Here is a 22,902-nt window from a genome sequence, read left to right as displayed (position 1 = left end):
AGTGTAATGAACTCCCCATAGGCTGCTATATAGTACATTGTACTCCCCATAGGCCTCCGTAGTATAATGCAATCCCCATAGGCCTCCGTAGTATAATGCAATCCCCATAGGCCCCTATAGTATAATGCAATCCCCATAGGCCCCTATAGTATAATGCACTCCCCATATTAGATGCAGATTTTGCTGTAGATTTCCCCCCCCTTTTCTACTACCGTAATTTATGTGCGGCAGATTAAAAAAATCTTAAAGGGTCAAGTTTACGCACAGAATATATTATTTTTACTGTTTTTGATGCAGAAATTTCTGCTGCAATTACTTAACATATGCACATAGCCTCAGGTTATGTTCACATGTTGCGTTTTTTTTTTCTTTTTAATGCAAACTAAAAACTGTTTTTTTTTTACAGTACCTGCAAAATCTATGACTTTTCTGAAATCTCATGCACACCCTTTCTTGCTTTTATTACCTGACTGAATTGGAAATCTGCGTTTTTGAAATCTGTGACACGTCAAATCTTTCTGGTTTTTGCAGGTTTTTTTTTTTCACCCATAGAAAGCAATTAGAAAGTGCAAAAAATGTTGCCAAAATCACACCAAGTGTTTTTGGTGAATAAAATTTACTTTTTTAAACCATGTACCGGAAACAAATGACAAATATATTCTGCAGCCAAAAAAAGCAACAAAAATGCACCAAAAAAAGCAGGAAAAAAAAACACAACAAAACCTGCTGTTTCTAAGTAGCTTTTTTTTACTACCAAGAGAGAAGATTTTTCCTGCATAAAAAACTTTGCTAAAAGGCAATTCTAGCATAGCTTAAGGGCATTTCACGCTGCGTATTTAGTGTCGATTTTCAGCGCAGATTTGCTTGCAGAAAATCCACAGACTATCACCATGCCAAATAAGCAGGTGAGATTTCAACATTGTTTTTTTTTTTTCGGTTGCTGAGCCCCCCGAAAAATAAAACACTACAAAACAACTCCTTGCCAGCAGTTTAACCTGCAGATTAATCATCCCCTTTGGAATCTATGGGTAAAATCCTCACCAAAAAGGTGCAATTCTGCAACAGAAATTTTCAAATGCAAAAAAAAAAGTCAACTTCTGAGCAGATTCCGCGCAAAAAAAAAAAGAAAAATTGCAGTTTGCGAATAAGACTACATGAAAACTCATCCACTTCGTTGGACTGCGAAATGCTGAGGATTTTGCATGCCTAAAATCCGTGCATAAAATCCACCCCAACGTGTGAGCCCAACAGAAACCTGATAGATTTTTTTTTCATTAAAATGCAAATGAGTTCCAGCCGTCACACCCTGTAGTGTCTTTTTTTCCCCTTCACTTGTTTGAACTTTTTTTTTTTTGTTGCGAGGACGGCTCCGGTTCTAGACCTGGCCCATGTCCTTCTGTACAGTAGAGGAGGAAGACTTTTCAGTGCCAAAAACACAAAGTCCCGCTAACCTCTGGATCCAGTGTGTAGCAGTTCGAAATATTTGACCTGGAAGTATAAAGGCACCTGATTGGCTGGCGGAGCTCACGGAAAAAATGTGTTCACAGTTGGCTGGATCAATGGGACACGTTAGTAATATAGGCCGAAGCGAGTTGTCTTGTGAGAAGGAGAAGAAGGAGAAGAACCACCAATAGATGGCAGCAAGGCAGTAAACAAGCAAACCAAATCAGGGAGATATTCTTCTGTCTTCCTGTACGCAGGCGGCACGATTCTGCCAGGAATGGACACGAAACCTGATAAATAATCACCTACAGGTGATTTGTAATAAATAATGGCAAATTCTAAATATTCCAATCAAATATTTTAGATTTTGTTGGAAGACAGGGACACAGAGTGGATGGATGCAGGAATCTGCTCGGAGATCTGGTGACAGCGGGCTTTTGAAGGATTTATTAGGCAGCGAGTGGACAGTCAGTTCTTGAAGACGAGGAGTCGAAAGTAGAAAAAAATGAGCAAATGTCAAGCTCTGATGGATTGTAAGAAGGGTTAAATTGTGGTGAATAGATGACTGGATCACAGCATAGCTGTTCCTGGTATACGGCAGGTGTTGTGGGGTGTTCCTGGTATACGGCAGGTGTTGTGGGGTGTTCCTGGTATACAGTAGGTCTTGTGTTTGGTGTTCCCGGTATACGGCAGGTCTTGTGGGGTGTTCCAGGTATACGGCAGGTCTTGTGGGGTGTTCCTGGTATACAGTAGGTCTTGTGGAGTGTTCCCGGTATACGACAGTTCTTGTGGGGTGTTCCAGGTATACGGCAGGTCTTGTGAGGTGTTTACGGTATATGGCAGGTCTTGTGGAGTGTTTCCAGTATACGGCAGGTCTTGTTGAGTGTTCCCGGTATATGGCAGGTCTTGTGAGGTGTTTACGGTATATGGCAGGTCTTATGGGGTGTTCCATGTATACGGCAGATCTTGAGGGTTGTTGCCGGTATACGGCAGGTCTTGTGGGGTGTTCACGGTATATGGCAGGTCTTGTGGGGTGTTCCAGGTATACGGCAGATGTTGTGGGGTGTTGCCCGGTATACGGCAGGTCTTGTGCAGTGTTCCTGGTATACGGCAGGTCTTGTGGAGTGTTTCCAGTATACGGCAGGTCTTGTGCAGTGTTCCCGGTATACGGCAGGTCTTGTGGGGTGTTCACGGTATATGGCAGGTCTTATGGGGTGTTCCATGTATACGGCAGATCTTGAGGGGTGTTGCCGGTATATGGCAGGTGTTTTGCAGTGTTCCCGGTATACGGCAGGTCTTGTGGGGTGTTCCCGGTATACGACAGGTCTTGTGGGATGTTCCCGGTATATGGCTGGTCTTGTGGGGTTTTCCCGGTGTACGACAGGTCTTGTGGAGTGTTCCCGGTATACGGCAGGTCTTGTGTTTGGTGTTCCTGGTATACGGCAGGTCTTGTGGGGTGTTCCCAGTATATGGCAGGTCTTGTGGAGTGTTCCCAGTACATGGCAGGTTTTGTGGAGTGTTCCCGGTATACGGCAGGTCTTGTGTGGTGTTCCCGGTATATGGCAGGTCTTGTGGATTATTCCTAGTACATGACAGGCCTTGTGGGGTGTTCCCGGTATACGACAGGTCTTGTGGGGTGTTCCAGGTATATGGCTGGTCGTGTTGGGTGTTCCCGATATACGGCAGGTCTTGTTGGGTGATCCCAGTATGTGGCAGGTCTTGTGGGGTGTTCCCGGTACACAGCAGGTCTTGTGGGGTGTTCCATGTATACGGGAGGCCTTGTGGGGTGTTCCCGATATACAGTAGGTCTTCTGGGGTGTTCCTGCTATACAGCAGGTCTTGTGGGGTGTTCCCAATATATATGGCAAGTCTTGTGGGGTGTCCCCGTTATACGGCAGGTCTTGTGGGGTGTTCCTGATATACTGTAGGTCTTCTGGAGTGTCCCCTGTATACGGCAGGTCTTGTTGGGTGGTCCCTGTACACAGCTGGTCTTATGTGATCTTCCTCTTATACGGCAGCTCTTGTGAGGTGTTCCCACTAAATGGCATGCCTGGTGGAGTATTCTCGGTATATACTATGTCTTGAGGGGTGTCCCTGGTTTACGGCAGGTCTTGTGATGTGTTTACAGTATATGAGGGTCTTGTGGGGTGTTCCTGGTGTATGGTAGGTCTTTGTGGGGTGTTCCCAGTTTATAGCAGGTCTTGTTGGGTGTTCTCTGTATACGGGAGGTCTTGTGGGGTGTTCCTGGTATATTGTATGTCTTTTTGGGGTGTTGCCAGTTTATAGCAGGTCTTGTGGGGTGTTCCCAGTTTATAGCAGGTCTTGTGGGGTGTTCTCAGTTTATAGCAGGTCTTGTGGGGTGTTCCCGGTTTATAGCAGGTCTTGTGGGGTGTTCTCAGTTTATAGCAGGTCTTGTGGGGTGTTCTCAGTTTATAGCAGGTCTTGTGGGGTGTTCTCAGTTTATAGCAGGTCTTGTGGGGTGTTCTCAGTTTATAGCAGGTCTTGTGGGGTGTTCTCAGTTTATAGCAGGTCTTGTGGGATGTTCTCAGTTTATAGCAGGTCTTGTTGGGTGTTCTCTGTATACGCAGTGGCGTAGGAAGGGGGGTGCGGGGGGGGCGGGCCGCCCCGGGCGGCACAATGCGGGGGGCGGGCATCTAGCCCTGCTGGCACAAGCATCTCTTCAGTCAGTGCAGGGCCAGGCAGTGCAGGCACATCGGGGTTAACAAGGCAGCCAGCGTGACATTGTTTTGTGGGCGGAGAGTTCTCCTGCTCTGCTCCTCCGCCCGCCCCGGCCCTCGCTGACTGCTGAACTTACATCAGGACAGGCAGATTCTGGAGGAGCTCCTTGGCAAGCCTTGCCGCCCTGAGTGAGTGCGATGTATCCCTGTATTCTGACAGTCTGGGTGACCTGGGGCGGCCACAGCTGATATACTGTATATTATATACTTCAGCAGCCGCCCAGGCCCCCAGCACCTGTCCTGTATATGTATATACTGTATCTATACAGCCTGCATGACAGTATATATAATATATATACAGGACAAGTGCTGGGGGCCTGGGCTGGGCGGCTGCTGAAATATATACACTGCACAGTACCATCACTCCCCTGTATATATACACTGCACAGTACCACTGCCCTGTATATATACACTGCACCGTACCACTGCCCTATATATATACAATGCACCGTACCACTGCCCTGTATATATACACTGCACAGTACCACTGCCCTGTATATATACACTGCACCGTACCACTGCCCTATATATATACAATGCACCGTACCACTGCCCTGTATATATACAATGCACCGTACCACTGCCCTGTATATATACAATGCACCGTACCACTGCCCTGTATATATACACTGCACAGTACCACTGCCCTGTATATATACACTGCACCGTACCACTGCCCTGTATATATACACTGCACAGTACCACTCCCCTGTATATATACACTGCACAGTACCACTCCTCCTGTATATATACACCGCACCGTACCACTGCCCTGTATATATACATCGCACAGTACCGCTCCTCCTGTCCTGTATATACACTGCACAGTACCACTCCTCCTGTATATACACACTGCACAGTACCACTCCTCCTGTCCAGTATATATACACTGCACAGTACCACTCCTCCTGTCCTGTATATATACACTGCACAGTACCGCTCCTCCTGTCCTGTATATATACACTACACAGTACCGCTCCTCCTGTATATATACACTGCACAGTACCGCTCCTCCTGTCCTGTATATATACACTGCACAGTACCACTCCTCCTGTCCTGTATATATACACTGCACAGTACCGCTCCTCCTGTCCTGTATATATACACCGCACAGTACCGCTCCTCCTGTATATATACACTGCACAGTACCGCTCCTCCTGTCCTGTATATATACACTGCACAGTACCACTCCTCCTGTCCTGTATATATACACTGTAGAATTTACAATAGCTGTCACTCATGTAAGAAGTGAAATCTGGCATTGGACTATACCTAGATTTCTCTGCCGTATCTGGGCATCATGAATCGTGGTATGTGTTAAAAGGGGGGGGGGGACCCACTGAGACTCTTTTGCCCGGGGCCCTCAAAAACCTGGAGCCGGCCCTGGGGGTGGGTCACCGGGCTGCGGCCGGCGCTGCAGCTGTTTAACGCTATTGACGTGTGGGCCCGCGCCCGCACGTCAATAATTAACAGCCGCCAGCCAATCTGAGGCTGGCAGCTGACGTCAGTCCCAGTGTGCATGTCGCCGGCGTCTGACATCATTGTCAGTCGCCGGCGAGTGCACGTTTCAGCTGCGTGGAGAGAGCAGGAGCGCGGTCAGGTAAGCAGAACTTGGTTATTTTTGCAGTCCCGATCATGTGATGGTAACATTCACCGGCGAAACAATTAAAGTTCTACATCTGAGGTCTTATTCCTGCTGGGGGGGGGGGGGGCGCCAAGCTCGGGACCAGCCCCGGGCGGCAAAAGCTCTAGCTACGCCTCTGTGTATACGGGAGGTCTTGTGGGGTGTTCCTGGTATATTGTATGTCTTTTTGGGGTGTTGCCAGTTTATAGCAGGTCTTGTGGGGTGTTCCCAGTTTATAGCAGGTCTTGTGGGGTGTTCTCAGTTTATAGCAGGTCTTGTGGGGTGTTCCCGGTTTATAGCAGGTCTTGTGGGGTGTTCTCAGTTTATAGCAGGTCTTGTGGGGTGTTCTCAGTTTATAGCAGGTCTTGTGGGGTGTTCCCGGTTTATAGCAGGTGTTGTGGGGTGTTCCCGGTTTATAGCAGGTCTTGTGGGGTGTTCTCAGTTTATAGCAGGTCTTGTGGGGTGTTCTCAGTTTATAGCAGTTCTTGTGGGGTGTTCCCGGTTTATAGCAGGTGTTGTGGGGTGTTCCCGGTTTATAGCAGGTCTTGTGGGGTGTTCCCGGTTTATTGCAGGTCTTGTGGGGTGTTCTCAGTTTATAGCAGGTCTTGTGGGGTGTTCTCAGTTTATAGCAGGTCTTGTGGGGTGTTCCCAGTTTATAGCAGGTCTTGCGGGGTGTTCCCGGTTTATAGCAGGTCTTGTGGGGTGTTCCCGGTTTATTGCAGGTCTTGTGGGGTGTTCTCAGTTTATAGCAGGTCTTGTGGGGTGTTCCCGGTTTATAGCAGGTCTTGTGGGGTGTTCCCGGTTTATTGCAGGTCTTGTGGGGTGTTCTCAGTTTATAGCAGGTCTTGTGGGGTGTTCTCAGTTTATAGCAGGTCTTGTGGGGTGTTCCCGGATTATAGCAGGTCTTGTGGGGTGTTCCCGGTTTATAGCAGGTCTTGTGGGGTGTTCCCGGTTTATTGCAGGTCTTGTGGGGTGTTCTCAGTTTATAGCAGGTCTTGTGGGGTGTTCCCGGATTATAGCAGGTCTTGTGGGGTGTTCTCAGTTTATAGCAGGTCTTGTGGGGTGTTCTCAGTTTATAGCAGGTCTTGTGGGGTGTTCCCAGTTTATAGCAGGTCTTGTGGGGTGTTCTCAGTTTATAGCAGGTCTTGTGGGGTGTTCCCGGTTTATTGCAGGTCTTGTGGGGTGTTCTCAGTTTATAGCAGGTCTTGTGGGGTGTTCCCGGTTTATAGCAGGTCTTGTGGGGTGTTCTCAGTTTATAGCAGGTCTTGTGGGGTGTTCTCAGTTTATAGCAGGTCTTGTGGGGTGTTCTCAGTTTATAGCAGGTCTTGTGGGGTGTTCCCGGTTTATAGCAGGTCTTGTGGGGTGTAACTGTTCTCAGTATATAGTAGATGGCATCTACCAATAGTGTTTCATAGACGGTCAGAGAACCCTTCATGAGTACCCCAGGCCCATTAACACTTCAAAGCTGAAGAGCTACTGTAGCATAAACTGCTAAAAAAGTTCCTACTGACTATTATGGGAAGGTGACAGAACCGGCCGTGTTCTGCTGCTCGATATGTAAAGGGACGGCACAGGACACAATGTTACCCAGGTGGCTTTAATGTTTTGCCTAGTTGATTGTCTATGTTGGTTTATATTGAAAATGTTCTTGGTGTCTTGTTCAAATTTTTTTTTTCTGCTTTTAACACAAATATAGCAAAAATAAAATTCAACATATGAACACATCCCCATTAAAAAAACATAGAGGCAGATGACGAACAATTACACCATAATTGGCGGCTTATCTCCTCCCCTCCATGCACACTTTACAGAGCCCACAACACTCCCCCATCCAAGCGCTGGGACCCACCATTCATTTAGAGAAGATGGTGTACATCTCCTTACTCAGAGCTTTTTGTTGTTGTTGTTGTCGTCGTTGTTTCATTGTGCTGCCATCCCTTTAAATGCTGTGAATCCATTTTTTTGCTGGGAGTAAAGTGTTGCACGATGTAATGGTGTCACTCGGGGTCTGAAATGCTGTGGTTTGTATTCCTTACAGGGGGGAATGTGTCATAACCACAGTAATTAGAAAACATCCCCTGGTTTTGTTCTAATGGTTAAGTGCAACAATTTGCACAAAGTGGATCTGCAGATTGTCGAAGAGGAATAATGGCAAAGTAATAAGGTCGTCGACTGCGGATAATGTGAGCTGCACAGTAATACTGCTTCTTAAGGCATCCTTCTAAAAAGGCTGGATTAAAAAACATTCTACCGTTGGATGTATGCAGCTCTTTATGTGTTTCCATGGTAACAGACTACAAAGGAACATAGTGTAGTCTGATCTCATAGCGATTTGTTGTTTCCATTCGCCTGTCTATAGACATGTTATCTGTCATAGTACAGGAGGAGGAGGTGAGCTGTGACATCACCTATTGTGAATGGTGGATCCTGTGTTATCTACTGTATATAGAGGTGTTATCAGTCATTGTACAGGAGGAGGAGGTGAGCTCTGACATCACCTATTGTGAATGGTGGATCCTGTGTTATCTACTGTATATACAGGTGTTATCAGTCATTGTACAGGAGGAGGAGGTGAGCTGTGACATCCCCTATTGTGAATGGTGGATCCTGTGTTATCTACTGTATATAGAGGTGTTTTTAGACATTGTACAGGAGGAGGAGGAGGTGAGCTGTGACATCACCTATTGTGAATGGTGGATCCTGTGTTATCTACTGGATATAGAGGTGTTATCAGTCATTGTACAGGAGGAGGAGGTGAGCTGTGACATCACCTATTGTGAATGGTGGATCCTGTGTTATCTACTGTATATACAGGTGTTATCAGTCATCCTGTAGAATGTAAGCCCGCAAGGGCAGGGTCCTCGCCCCTCTGTATCAGTCCGTCATTGTTAGTTTGTTTACTGTATGTGATATTTGTAACTTGTATGTAACCCCTTCTCATGTACAGCACCATGGAATCAATGGTGCTATATAAATAAATAATAATAATAATAATTGTACAGGAGGAGGAGGTAAGCTGTGACATCCCCTATTGTGAATGGTGGATCCTGTGTTATCTACTGTATATAGAGGTGTCATCAGTCATTGTACAGGAGGAGGAGGTGAGCTGTGACATCACCTATTGTGAATGGTGGATCCTGTGTTATCTACTGGATATAGAGGTGTTATCAGTCATTGTACAGGAGGAGGAGGTGAGCTGTGACATCACCTATTGTGAATGGTGGATCCTGTGTTATCTACTGTATATACAGGTGTTATCAGTCATTGTACAGGAGGAGGAGGTGAGCTGTGACATCACCTATTGTGAATGGTGGATCCTGTGTTATCTACTGGATATAGAGGTGTTATCAGTCATTGTACAGGAGGAGGAGGTGAGCTCTGACATCACCTATTGTGAATGGTGGATCCTGTGTTATCTACTGTATATACAGGTGTTATCAGTCATCCTGTAGAATGTAAGCCCGCAAGGGCAGGGTCCTCGCGCCTCTGTATCAGTCCGTCATTGTTAGTTTGTTTACTGTATGTGATATTTGTAACTTGTATGTAACCCCTTCTCATGTACAGCACCATGGAATCAATGGTGCTATATAAATAAATAATAATAATAATAATTGTACAGGAGGAGGAGGTAAGCTGTGACATCCCCTATTGTGAATGGTGGATCCTGTGTTATCTACTGTATATAGAGGTGTCATCAGTCATTGTACAGGAGGAGGAGGAGGTGAGCTGTGACATCACCTATTGTGAATGGTGGATCCTGTGTTATCTACTGTATATAGTATATAGAGGTGTTATCTGTCATAGTACAGGAGGAGGAGGTGAGCTGTGACATCACCTATTGTGAATGGTGGATCCTGTGTTATCTCCTGTATATAGAGGTGCTATCAGTCATTGTACAGGAGGAGGAGCAGGTGAGCTGTGATAACAAGTTGTCATGAGCAGGACAATCCCTTTCTGTAAAACGTGTTCAAATATTTCCCTAAAAGTAAGCTGGTTACATGTGTGTCATTGTTGGGCCCTTAGCAATCACCTAAGAGGAACCTCACGAAAAGTATTCATTTTCCCTGCGGTCCCTCTAGAGGAGAGCCGAAGTATTGCATGCCGCGTTATAAAATACATGGTTATGGTGAGTCCTCCAGCCCTCTCCATGTTGACTTTAGTATCCTCTTCCAGGGTATTTGGAAATAGATTTGTCTTAGCTCTTAACAATGTCTACCTCCAATAATCTTATGAATCTCTGGATGGGTTAATTTCTCTATAATTAGAGGACTAATTAAAAGTTCCCTTTGGCAAGTGAATAAAGGATATTACCACTTAAAGAATCAATCCGAATATCGAAATACCAATTATGAGCTAATAGGTGTCAGCGGGAGGAAAAAAAAATTGTGATATTTTCATCCAGGATATGTTGTCACTGCCATGGTTGTAAATTAATATGGCCTTATGGACATACAGTGCCGGCGCTGGCATAGCCCCGCGGGAAATTACATCACAACAACTACTGGCCTCGTGGCTACCCGCCAAATGCCTGGTTTTTCTCCTAGAACCCATATAGTGACTAAAGAATATTCCTCAAAGTTCTGGACTATATATCTTCTTCAGCTCCGCTTCTGTAGATCCAACTTCTCGGAGACAAGAGCCATGTTGTGTGAGCTTTACGGCTGCAAGGTGATGCCTGATTTTTCCATGCAGCTTGCAGAAAACACGAACTGACATGGTTATTACATGTTCATGAATGGACCCTTTTTATTTAAGATGTTTCCACACCGGCACTGGCGGAAGAAAAAAAAAAAAAAAAAAAAAGGAGAAGGAAAACAACTTCAGAAGTCGTGTCTGCTGTGTAGTGTTTCCAATTGATGTGTCAGCAGGTCCTTTTATTTAACGCCAATCTAATTGGTTAAATTAAGACACAGAAAACTCACATGCAACCAGCAAATTACGATATTCGTCAGGAGGGCTTAGTTGTTTTTTTTTTTTGTTCCCCAGGTTTTGTTTATATAGACATCACGTCGTTCATTAAAATTTTGCCAAAATATCAAGTTTCGTAAAAGAAGAGAAATGGAACTGGGGGAGTATCTGACAATGTCAGTAAAACGTACTAAAGTGGGAGACGACGGCTTGAGAAAGAGAAAATTTTTGGTAAAATTTTGGTAAAATTTTGTAAACGATTCGAATTGTTTAAAGGTCCACAAAAGAGATTGGCAAATTTTCGACATCATGGTCAAAAAGAGCATCAAAATGCCTGGAACCTAAACTGTCCACAAAAGCCTTTGAGTAGACATCCATTTGTGTGCCTCTAGATTGGGGTGTTGATGGGCCACAGGAACATTTGTTGTTTCCCTTCGTTGTTTCTTGTTTTAGAGATTTGTGAGGAAGAGAATTGTACATCGTGAAATCAAAGACCATTGCAATTTGATGATTCAATTTTCATGACTTTCCGCCGTCGCTCCTAGAGGAAGACCTTTTTGAGAAAACCCTTTTCTTTTATGTCCTAACCCTTTAGTTTCTTACAAGCTTACTAACATATAGAGTGCAAAATTGAGGACGCTAAAAGGCAACCTGTTAAAAGTTTTTACCCAAAGCATTAATTTGATTCTGTAGCCCTTAAAAAGACGAGACATTCGATCCCTTTATGACCCCAAAGCACTAGTCCAAAAGTGAATAATTTTGTGTCTGGAAATGTATTAGAGAGTGACGGTGCACTTACAGCTTCTCAGCCTAATCCTGTGTCTTACCTAGCAGCCCCACCCACTGATTGATTGAGAGGTCAGTGGCTGTTTTTCAGAGCAAACAACCCATCAATCAGCCAGTGGAGAGTGCTACTAGCCAGGAAATACAGTGTGAGGCTGAGAAGCTGTAAAAGTGCACCGTCACTCCTCAATGCACTTTTAGGCACAACTTCAGAACGCGATTTATCGCTTCTGGAACAGCACATTGAATTCATAAAGAAATCTTTTAAAGGGCTGCATTGTAATATAAATTGATTCTTTTGGGAGCGAGGGGGGTATAAAGTTTCTAACAGTTTCCATTTTAAGCCCTTCTGAAACTTCCCTCAAAAAGGCAACATGGTTTGGCTAATTCGTTTTCTCATCCAGATTCTGGGACTGTCTAGGCAAAATTGGAACTGTTGGCAAGTATGGTCTTTAATTTTGGCAATTGAAATAATAAAGATCACTAGTCCAAAGTATTTTTTTCAACTGACCCCTTTTGCTAAATTTTGGTACCTTTCCGACAAACTTTTTCAGTACCTAGGCATCATTCCACGCTTTGTTTGGAGTGCTGGCCATAAACATGAGATAGCTGTTGGCCAAATTTATGTTCGACGGACCACTATCTGTCTTGAGTCTTGTCTGAAATTTCATTTTTCTTGCCAGAGGTGTCATTCCTTTCTCCCCTGAAAACAAAAGGAATGAGCATTAAAAGTCCAACTTCCCGATTATTCTTTCCTATGACATCATCTGTCGGGGAACGTTGGGAAGCCTCCAATCCTGTTAAAATCGGCAGTTTTGGCCAACTTTTTTCTACTGTGTATGGGAGCTTACACTTGCTAATAGACCAGCATTGGAGGTATATGGAGCGCCCCCAAGGGCAAGGGGTACTCGGTACCTGGTCCTTCAGTTCTCAAGGGGGATGTCATGGTGGCCACCTGTGGTATTCGGTCAGGGTGACCGACGCTGCTTTAAGGGGTCCGCTGGGGTGATGTTATGGCAGCTAGATGGTATACCTTCCCACAGGTGAAGTATGTCCCCAGGGCTTCCCAGTAATGTAGATGGTGGATGGTGTGAGGCGCAGTGAAGAACGAGGACACAAAGGGTGCAGTCTCTTTACCTTTTTTACTGAAGGCTTCAGCATCCACAGTCCAGAGCACCAGATCACAGAGTAGGCACAGTCCGGCCGGTTTGGAGGCAAATCCAGAGTCCCCTTATCCAGGTGGAAATCAGTAGCCTTCCTCTAGCGCCTGAGTGTTGTAGTACCTTACTGTTAAGCCTCTCATAAGGTCCTCACAGATGTTGTAGATGTTATCGATGTTATGTCTCTCTCTGTCCCCCAGATGGATAGGACAACCCATTTGACCGGTGGCCTGAGGCTTTTTACAGGGACTCTATCATGCCCCGGCCTCTCGTGGGTGCCACCTTGCCTCCTGGATATGGGGCAGATCAGTAATGTGAAATTAGCTGTCCTGCCGGTCTCTGGAGCAAGGCATAAAGGAATGTTGCTCCCTCGGTGTTCCGGCTACCGGATCCTGCGACTCAGAAGGAGGCAGCCTGTGTAGGGCAGAACTCCTTCTGGTTTCCACTCCTTTTGCTATGACTTCTTTCTCACTCTCTACAATACAGTTCTCTGTTCGTGTCCTTTCTTAGGAACTGCCGCACGTGGGGCAGGCGCAGCTCCGTGACCTTCTGTCTAGGCCTCTGACAGGATCCCACCCCTGTCAGGGACCAACTACCTAAGCGGAGCTCAGCTAGCAACTGCCTAACTTCCTCTCCAGGCCACCAGTTTTACCTAAGTGTGAAGAGTGCCCTAATAAATAGGAGCATAGCTCCCCCTGGTGCCCTGGAGTATGAAATGTGTTGTATGTTTGTGGTACCTGGTAAAGAGATCTCCTTTATTGCCTTCAAACGTAACATCACTCCCCCCTAGAGGAGAATGATATTACTGCAACGAACAGGACCCTGGGGCGTTGCATATACACCGGGCATAGGCACTTATTGGCGACTATAGGCAGGTAATGGTCACCATCATTGATGGCTGGGTAAGAGAAATGAAAAGTACATGGATAGTAGCAAGTTTATGTTTTTTTATATATTTTTTTAGTTTTTCTCGTTTATGAACATAATGGCTCAGTCCTGACTTAATTGCAGATCAATGGAACAATATTTTCCAACATGCCATGATGTTTTAACACTGGTTCGGAGAAATTACTATCTGTTAAGGGGGTCATCTTTCAGCCATCCTGACTGTAGCATTTGCAGTTATTTTTGGCCAGTTGTACAATGTAAAAAATAGAAGTTTTGGGCGTGTGCGGTACAAAGAAAAGCTAACTAGGGAAAGGGTGTTACACAGAAAATGTGATATTGCATCATCATAGTGTGAAAAATGACTGTATTTATGAGTAGGCTTTATTGGTTATGTCTCAGCTGCTCGTTAAATGTGTAGGTTTTAACAAGTTAATGTCCACGAACCATTGATATTTGCCGTGTGGTTTTGGGCTTCACTTTAAATAGGCATCTGAGTTAAGATGATGATCAAGCAGGAACAGGTTATAGGCCCATCGAAAAGCATCAGTGCCGATATCTCAACTGGACGTGGACCAATAACGTGAAAAGCAAAGGAAGGGAAAGGAAAGGAATCGAAGGGAAAGGAAGAAAGAAGGGAAAGGAAGGGAAGGGAAATTAAATGAAAGGAAATGAAGGGAAAGGCAAGGGAGAGAAAGGAAAGGAAGGGAAGGAAACATAAAAGAAGGGAAAGGAAAATAAGGGAACAGAAAGGAAAATAAAGGAAACGAAGGGAAAGGAAAGGGAAAGAAGGGAAAAGAAGGGAAGGGAAATGAATCGAAAGAAATGAAGGGAAAGGCAAGGGAGAGAAAGGAAAGGAAGGGAAGGAAACAGAAAGGAAGGGAAAGGAAAATAAGGGAGCAGAAAGGAAAATAAAGGAAAGGAATCGAAGGGAAGGGAAAGGAAAGGGAAAGGAAGGGAAGGGAAATGAATCGAAAGGAAATGAATAGAAAGGCAAGGGAGAGAAAGGAAAGGAAGGGAGGGAAACAATAAGGAAGGGAAAGTAAAATAAGGGAGCAGAAAGGAAAATAAAGGAAAGGAAAGAGGAAAGGAATCGAAGGGAAAGGAAAGGGAAAGAAGGGAAAGGAAGGGAAGGGAAATGAATCAAAAGGAAATGAAGGGATAGGCAAGGGAGAGAAAGGAAGGGAAGGAAACAGAAAGGAAGGGAAAGGAAAATAAGAAAACAGAAAGGAAAATAAAGGAAGTGAAAGGAAAGGAAAGAGGAACGGAAGGGAAAGGAAAGAGGAAAGGATGGGAAGGGTAAGAAAGGGAAGGGAAAGGTGATGAAGGGAAAGGAATCGAAGGGAAGAAAAGGAAAGGGAAGAAAAGGAAAGGGAGAAACGGGAAGGGAAAGGGAGGGAAAGGAAGATAAAGGAAAGGAAGGGGAAGGGAAAGGAAAGGGAAAGAAGGGAAAGGAAGGGAAGGGAAATGAATCAAAAGGAAATGAAGGGAAAGGCAAGGGAGAGAAAGGAAAGGAAGGGAAGGAAACAGAAAGGAAGGGAAAGGAAAATAAGAAAACAGAAAGGAAAATAAAGGAAAGGAAAATAAAGGAAGTGAAAGGAAAGGAAAGAGGAACGGAAGGGAAAGGAAAGGAAAGAAGAAAGGAAAGGATGGGAAGGGTAGGGAAGGGAAGGGAAAGGTGATAAAGGGAAAGGAATCGAAGGGAAGAAAAGGAAAGGGAGAAACGGGAAGGGAAAGGGAGGGAAAGGAAGAGAAAGGAAGGGGAAGGGAAAGGAAAGGTAGGGATGGGAAAGAAAGAGAAGGAAAAGGAGAAGGGAAAGGAAGGAAAAGGAGAGGAAAAGAGAGGAGAGGAAAGACGAGGAAAGGTTCACATTAGCACTGCCAACCCACACGATACCCATTTTCCTCCTTAGGCACCCAAATCTGTATATATGTAAAACTGACAAAAAAAAAAACACTTTATTTTATTCACTTTATTTTAGTTTGCCAAAAAATAAGAATGTAATTATTTTTGACTTATTCTCAATTTTTAATTAAATAAAATTTACAATAAAATGTATCTAGCTATTAGAAAATTTCACAATACAAAACTGCATGCATTATTTAAAAAAAACATCTCTTGGACCTGATAAAACTAGTTTAGTTACTTTGAAAATCCATGTCAGAAGGGCTGTATGATCCTCAAATTAAAATGAGTGAAGTCCAGTTATTATTTATTTTTAAAAAATGCTTAAAAAAAAGAAAAAATGCCCAAAAAATTATATAAAAATAAAATAATAATCCTAAGCATCCAGATATAAAGAATTTTTTTTTTTGTTTAAACCCCAAAAATAGAAGGGCCTTTGACTGTCGCTAATAGTGTTCGTCCTTTGAGAACTAAGATGTTCTTGTTGTTAAGAGGTTAAAAAAAGGTTAAAAAAAATGGCTTCTCTTGAGGCCGAGCTGCACCTTGAATTGCTATCTGCCGAGACATCGGGTCACTTGAGGACAGAGCTAATATGAAGGCGTTTTTTTTTTTTTTCCCAGCAAGGTCAATAATGTTGCCTGGCACTGTGTTAATTGATTTTCTTTGAATATGTGAGTGAAGAGATAAGTTTGTTAGAGACTTCAAGCCTCCGCTCACTGCTGTTCTGTAGGACTGAAGACATTCACCCGAGAACATGATTAAGTCGGCCCTACGCCAAGACTTATACAATCGGGCATTATCGTTCACTGAATTGTCACTATTTATACCCATCCAAAATTTAACTGTACAAAATCTTAAAGTAGACTCCTAACTTCTAATCAAAGCCAAAAGTTTGCATCAAAAATGAGAAAAAAAAAAATCAAAAAGAGCCGAAAAATTATCCAAAATCTTTATTAAAGGGAATTTGTCACCAGATTTTTGCCACCAAATCTGAAAGCGACATAATGTAGAGGAAGAAACGCTGATTCCAGCGATGTATCACTTACTTGGGCTGCCTGCTGTAGTTTTGATCAAATTACTGTTTTAATCAGCAGGAAATTATCATGAGTAGACCTGCTGTAGGAAGTCAAGCCACGCCCCCCACCACTGATAGGCTGCTTTCTCAAAGGGTAAACCGAAAGCTGCCAATCGGTGGTGTGGGGGGCGGAGTTATAATGAGCTCAGCATTCAGATAACTGCTACACCTGCAGCAGATAAAAGTGTGATCTTATCAAAACTACAGCAAGCAACCCAGTAAGTGACATATCGCTGGAAACAGGGTCTCTGCCCCTACATTATGCAGTTGTCAGATTGCGTAGCAAAAAACTATTGACGGATTCCCTTTAAATGAACAGTTCGGCCAAAGAAGAGGGCACTATCTATTTTTATTAAGACTTCAACATCCCATCCAAAAAATCAGGTGGGTACTTGTTCTTATTGAGGTGATCCAGCTGGTTTATGCAGATTTACATACAGGCAATGCTCTGTGGGTAAAAAAATCCAGTAGAAGACAACCCAATAGGGAGGGGACTGCGAAGCCAATCACTTTCCTCAAGGGTCTATTTCTTATTCTCAGGTTATTGTGTGGAAAAAGTGGAACCCTAAGAATTATTTTCTCTGTTGGACCCAAGGAATCCCAAATTTTACACCTTAGTAAAAGCATAATCGCCCCTGGCATCTTTCTTGATGTACATACCATTTTTATTTTTTTTGCTAAGTAACTTGTTTTACTCTTTTTGAGCTTATGGAATGGACAGTTCCTCCTCTTCACCATTCAGCCAGCACTATAGGTGCTGGACTGTTCTTCCCCTCACTTCTCAGCATCTATTGTTTTATGGCTTACTTGCACGAAACTGAAAACTCGCCTCTCTCTTTTGTTGCTAAATGTTTGATCACATGGGTGACCAACTGCAGCAAAGTCTTACCGGGGTTGTAAAAAGAGTCGTAAGGCAAATGATCACTGATCCCATAGTCAGTGAATGAAACAACGGTCGAATATGCTCCCAATGGGCCCCTTAAGATTTTATCACCAGTCTAAACGATTTTACGATTTTCTTACTCTGTAATTTTCCATCCGTTCTTTTTGAGTGAACAATGCCTTCTCAGCATCCTGCCAGCACTATAGGTGCCGGAACTTCCCTTTTCCCTCAGTTCTCAGCATCCATTATGTACGTCATTGTCCTATGCCTTGATACACTAAACTAAAAGCTCGCCTCTCACTTTGGTTGATGAACGTTTGATGTGGGGAGTCTTACCGCTCATGAGAAGGGAGGGGGCTGCTCCCATTGAGAGTGAGTGGTCACAAATGTCCATCTATATTGGAGCCTCCATTCTCGGGATCGATGAGGTTCCATCTGGGTCGATCTCCAACAATCCTACTGATGGATGATAAATGTCATCTGCGGGATAAACCCGATAACGTAACTCATGACTTCTGCGGATAAATCTATTCCTAGTGTTACTCAAGGATCATTGTCTTCTGGCCGTCCCTTTAAGGAAATTGAAATCGTTCCTTATCTAATGGGCCGTCACTCACCATATAGAAATAAAAAACATAAACAACTTTATACGTCCTTGAACAAAAACAATAAATCTCCCTACGAGCTGCTAGTTTCAAGCTTGCTGTCATCGTGGTGTTAGAATAATTAGCGCTTTCTTATCATTTCACGCGTAACCTGTGAAATGCGCGTATGATTAGTGTGCGGTGATTTCGCCATTGTTTTTCGGCATCATTTTTTTTCGTGAATTAGTCCTTATCTGCCGTATGCACATTGCGGTAGTGGAGCGGCAGTAATTAAACGCTATCGATGGCTGCAGGCGCGCTTGACATCCCAGTGAACATCACAGACACACTATGTACGTTGATTTTCGGTAAATATAAAGTACCCTACCCCACTCTGTACATTGAATTTTCTCAGATTTACAGCCAGCTACTTTTAGGATCCATTTACGTACATGGGGCAATTGGTCGGTTTGCTTTTTTTTTGATCATTTAGGCTGGTATAAAAATCATAGTTCTCGGCAGCACATCGCTCAGGTTAAACAGGAAATGTGCTGCCGAGAACATGAATGTTGCATGGAGACAGAATGATCGTTAACAATCTTTCTATTCCCCCAGTGTGAACAGGCCAATCGCCTTGCATGTCGTCGATCGGTGCTCATTTAGGGGGCTGCGTCGATAAATGTAAATGGTTCTTAAAGGGATTGTGCTTTCAAAAGACAAGGAGCTGTTGTGGCTGCTACACTATGAATGAAGCTACGTTCAAAATGTTTATATTCGGTGGCCACTGGAGCAAACAACAGCTGATTAGTGTTGGACACCTATCAATCAGACACTGATGACCTTCATTGCCTTATTTTGCTTCCTACTAATTCACAAATGATTTGCTGTGGTGCTGTTTCAATGTGTAGGTCATGCTCCTTTAGAAGCTGCTTTTAAATGCTGCTCATCAAAAATCTGTACTCTATATTGAGTATTGAGTCTTTTCCTGTCTGAACCTCTCTGCCCCTAATTATAGTCAGTGTTCAGACTGAAAAATACTGCACACAGGCTGTTTTAATATATGCAGAACAGCAGTTAAAAGCAGCTTTTAAAGGAGCATGGATATTGAAACATCACTGTGGCATAGAATTAGGAAGACAAAGAAGCAAAATAATGTAATGAACAGATTGAACGTGACACCATTACCGACCTGGTAAATAACAAGTACCAGAGATATACGACGTCTCCTTACCTCTTTTACCCTAGTGAAAAAACAAGGCGGTTCAGTATGTAATTTATTCAAGAGGGCTCTGTAGTCCAAGTGTTTGTTCATGAGAGAAGGATGTAAGGGAGGTCTGGAGGAGTTCAGGTGGTGGTCTCTCTTCCCGTGTGCGGATAGTTTCTTCTAGGGCAGATGGAGCAGTGAAAGAAGTGATGTTGGTGCCAGCTGGGCGCCATTACACAGAAGACTGAACTCACGGATGAGATGAAAGAGCTGCTAATGTTCCTCCGAGCAGCCTAACCTTCTAAAACCAATGCAAGCCAATACAATGCAAGGATGTAAAAGTCCCAACCCCTGGGGGTCCTGGCCTGGAGTGTCCAAAAGCGGAATGGATTTGGTGTAAACTCCAACTCCATTTTGGCCTGGTAATTGTCTTTAAAGGAGTTTTTTCAAATTTAGAAGTTATCCCACATGCATAGGATAGGCGATAATGTCCTGATCCCTGAAGAGCTCCATGAGAATAGAGTGGGGGTCAATCATATGCACTGCCTCTCCGTTCCTCAGTATCAAAGTGCTGAAGACTAGCGTTCACCAATCTCTGGTGGTGTCAATAAGTATGAAAAGAAAGGTAGTGCTCATGATCGGCCGGAGCTGAAGCCTCTTCAGAGCCCCAGATCTTCATTCATACAGGTCACACAGGCGTCTTCAGAGCCCCGGATCTTCATTTATACAGGCATCTTCAGAGCCCCGGATCTTCATTCATACAGGCGTCTTCAGAGCCCCGGATCTTCATTTATACAGGCATCTTCAGAGCCCCGGATCTTCATTCATACAGGCGTCTTCAGAGCCCCGGATCTTCATTTATACAGGCATCTTCAGAGCCCCGGATCTTCATTCATTCAGGCATCTTCAGAGCCCCGGATCTTCATTCATACAGGTGTCTTCAGAGCCCCGGATCTTCATTCATACAGGCGTCTTCAGATCCCCGGATCTTCATTCATACAGGCGTCTTCAGATCCCCGGATCTTCATTCATACAGGCATCTTCAGAGCCCCGGATATTCATTCATACAGGCATCTTCAGAGCCCCAGATCTTCATTCATACAGGTGTCTTCAGAGCCCCGGATCTTCATTCATACAGGCGTCTTCAGATCCCCGGATCTTCATTCATACAGGCGTCTTTAGAGCCCCGGATCTTCATTCATACAGGCATCTTTAGATCCCCGGATATTCATTCATACAGGCGTCTTCAGAGTCCCAGATCTTCATTCATACAGGCGTCTTCAGAGCCCCGGATCTTCATTCATACAGGCGTCTTCAGATCCCCGGATCTTCATTCATACAGGCGTCTTCAGAGCCCCAGATCTTCATTCATACAGGTGTCTTCAGAGCCCCGGATCTTCATTCATACAGGCGTCTTCAGATCCCCGGATCTTCATTCATACAGGCGTCTTCAGAGCCCCAGATCTTCATTCATACAGGTGTCTTCAGAGCCCCGGATCTTCATTCATACAGGCGTCTTCAGATCCCCGGATCTTCATTCATACAGGCGTCTTCAGAGCCCCGGATCTTCATTCATACAGGCATCTTCAGATCCCCAGATCTTCATTCATACAGGCATCTTCAGAGCCCCAGATCTTCATTCATACAGGCATCTTCAGAGCCCCAGATCTTCATTCATACAGGCATCTTCAGAGCCCCAGATCTTCATTCATACAGGTGTCTTCAGAGCCCCGGATCTTCATTCATACAGGCGTCTTCAGATCCCCGGATCTTCATTCATACAGGCGTCTTCAGAGCCCCGGATCTTCATTCATACAGGCATCTTCAGATCCCCGGATATTCATTCATACAGGCGTCTTCAGAGTCCCAGATCTTCATTCATACAGGTGTCTTCAGAGCCCCGGATCTTCATTCATACAGGCGTCTTCAGATCCCCGGATCTTCATTCATACAGGCGTCTTCAGAGCCCCGGATCTTCATTCATACAGGCATCTTCAGAGCCCCGGATCTTCATTCATACAGAAGTCTTCAGAGCCCCAGATCTTCATTCATACAGGCATCTTCAGAGCCCCAGATCTTCATTCATACAGGTGTCTTCAGAGCCCCGGATCTTCATTCATACAGGCATCTTCAGATCCCCGGATATTCATTCATACAGGCGTCTTCAGAGCCCCAGATCTTCATTCATACAGGCATCTTCAGATCCCCGGATCTTCATTCATACAGGCGTCTTCAGATCCCCGGATCTTCATTCATACAGGCGTCTTCAGATCCCCGGATATTCATTCATACAGGCGTCTTCAGAGCCCCAGATCTTCATTCATACAGGCATCTTCAGATCCCCGGATCTTCATTCATACAGGCGTCTTCAGATCCCCGGATCTTCATTCATACAGGCGTCTTCAGATCCCCGGATCTTCATTCATACAGGCGTCTTCAGATCCCCGGATCTTCATTCATACAGGCATCTTCAGATCCCCGGATATTCATTCATACAGGCGTCTTCAGAGCCCCAGATCTTCATTCATACAGGCATCTTCAGATCCCCGGATCTTCATTCATACAGGCGTCTTCAGATCCCCGGATCTTCATTCATACAGGCGTTTTCAGAGCCCCAGATCTTCATTCATACAGGCGTCTTCAGATCCCCGGATATTCATTCATACAGGCGTCTTCAGAGCCCCAGATCTTCATTCATACAGGCGTCTTCAGGTCCCCGGATATTCATTCATACAGGCATCTTCAGATCCCCGGATATTCATTCATACAGGTGTCTTCAGAGCCCCAGATCTTCATTCATACAGGCGTCTTCAGATCCCCAGATCTTCATTCATACAGGCATCTTCAGATCCCCGGATATTCATTCATACAGGCGTCTTCAGAGCCCCAGATCTTCATTCATACAGGCATCTTCAGAGCCCCGGATATTCATTCATACAGGCGTCTTCAGAGCCCCAGATCTTCATTCATACAGGCGTCTTCAGAGCCCCAGATCTTCATTCATACAGGCGTCATCAGAGCCCCGGGTCTTCATTCATACAGGCGTCTTCAGAGCCCCAGATCTTCATTCATACAGGCATCTTCAGATCCCCGGATATTCATTCATACAGGCGTCTTCAGAGCCCCAGATCTTCATTCATACAGGCATCTTCAGATCCCCGGATCTTCATTCATACAGGCGTCTTCAGATCCCCGGATCTTCATTCATACAGGCGTCTTCAGAGCCCCAGCTCTTCATTCATACAGGCGTCTTCAGAGCCCCGGATATTCATTCATACAGGCGTCTTCAGAGCCCCAGCTCTTCATTCATACAGGCGTCTTCAGAGCCCCAGATCTTCATTCATACAGGCATCTTCAGATCCCCGGATATTCATTCATACAGGCGTCTTCAGAGCCCCAGATCTTCATTCATACAGGCATCTTCAGAGCCCCGGATATTCATTCATACAGGCGTCTTCAGAGCCCCAGATCTTCATTCATACAGGCGTCTTCAGATCCCCGGATCTTCATTCATACAGGCGTCTTCAGAGCCCCAGATCTTCATTCATACAGGCACCTTCAGAGCCCCGGATCTTCATTCATACAGGCGTCTTCAGAGCCCCGGATCTTCATTCATACAGGCATCTTCAGATCCCCGGATATTCATTCATACAGGCGTCTTCAGAGCCCCAGATCTTCATTCATACAGGCATCTTCAGATCCCCGGATC

This window comes from Ranitomeya imitator, chromosome 4 (genome assembly GCF_032444005.1).
Source record: "Ranitomeya imitator isolate aRanImi1 chromosome 4, aRanImi1.pri, whole genome shotgun sequence".
In the NCBI taxonomy this organism is placed as follows: domain Eukaryota; kingdom Metazoa; phylum Chordata; class Amphibia; order Anura; family Dendrobatidae; genus Ranitomeya; species Ranitomeya imitator.
The sequence above is the reverse complement of the archived record's forward strand: the minus strand, read 5'-3'. Positions refer to the sequence as shown.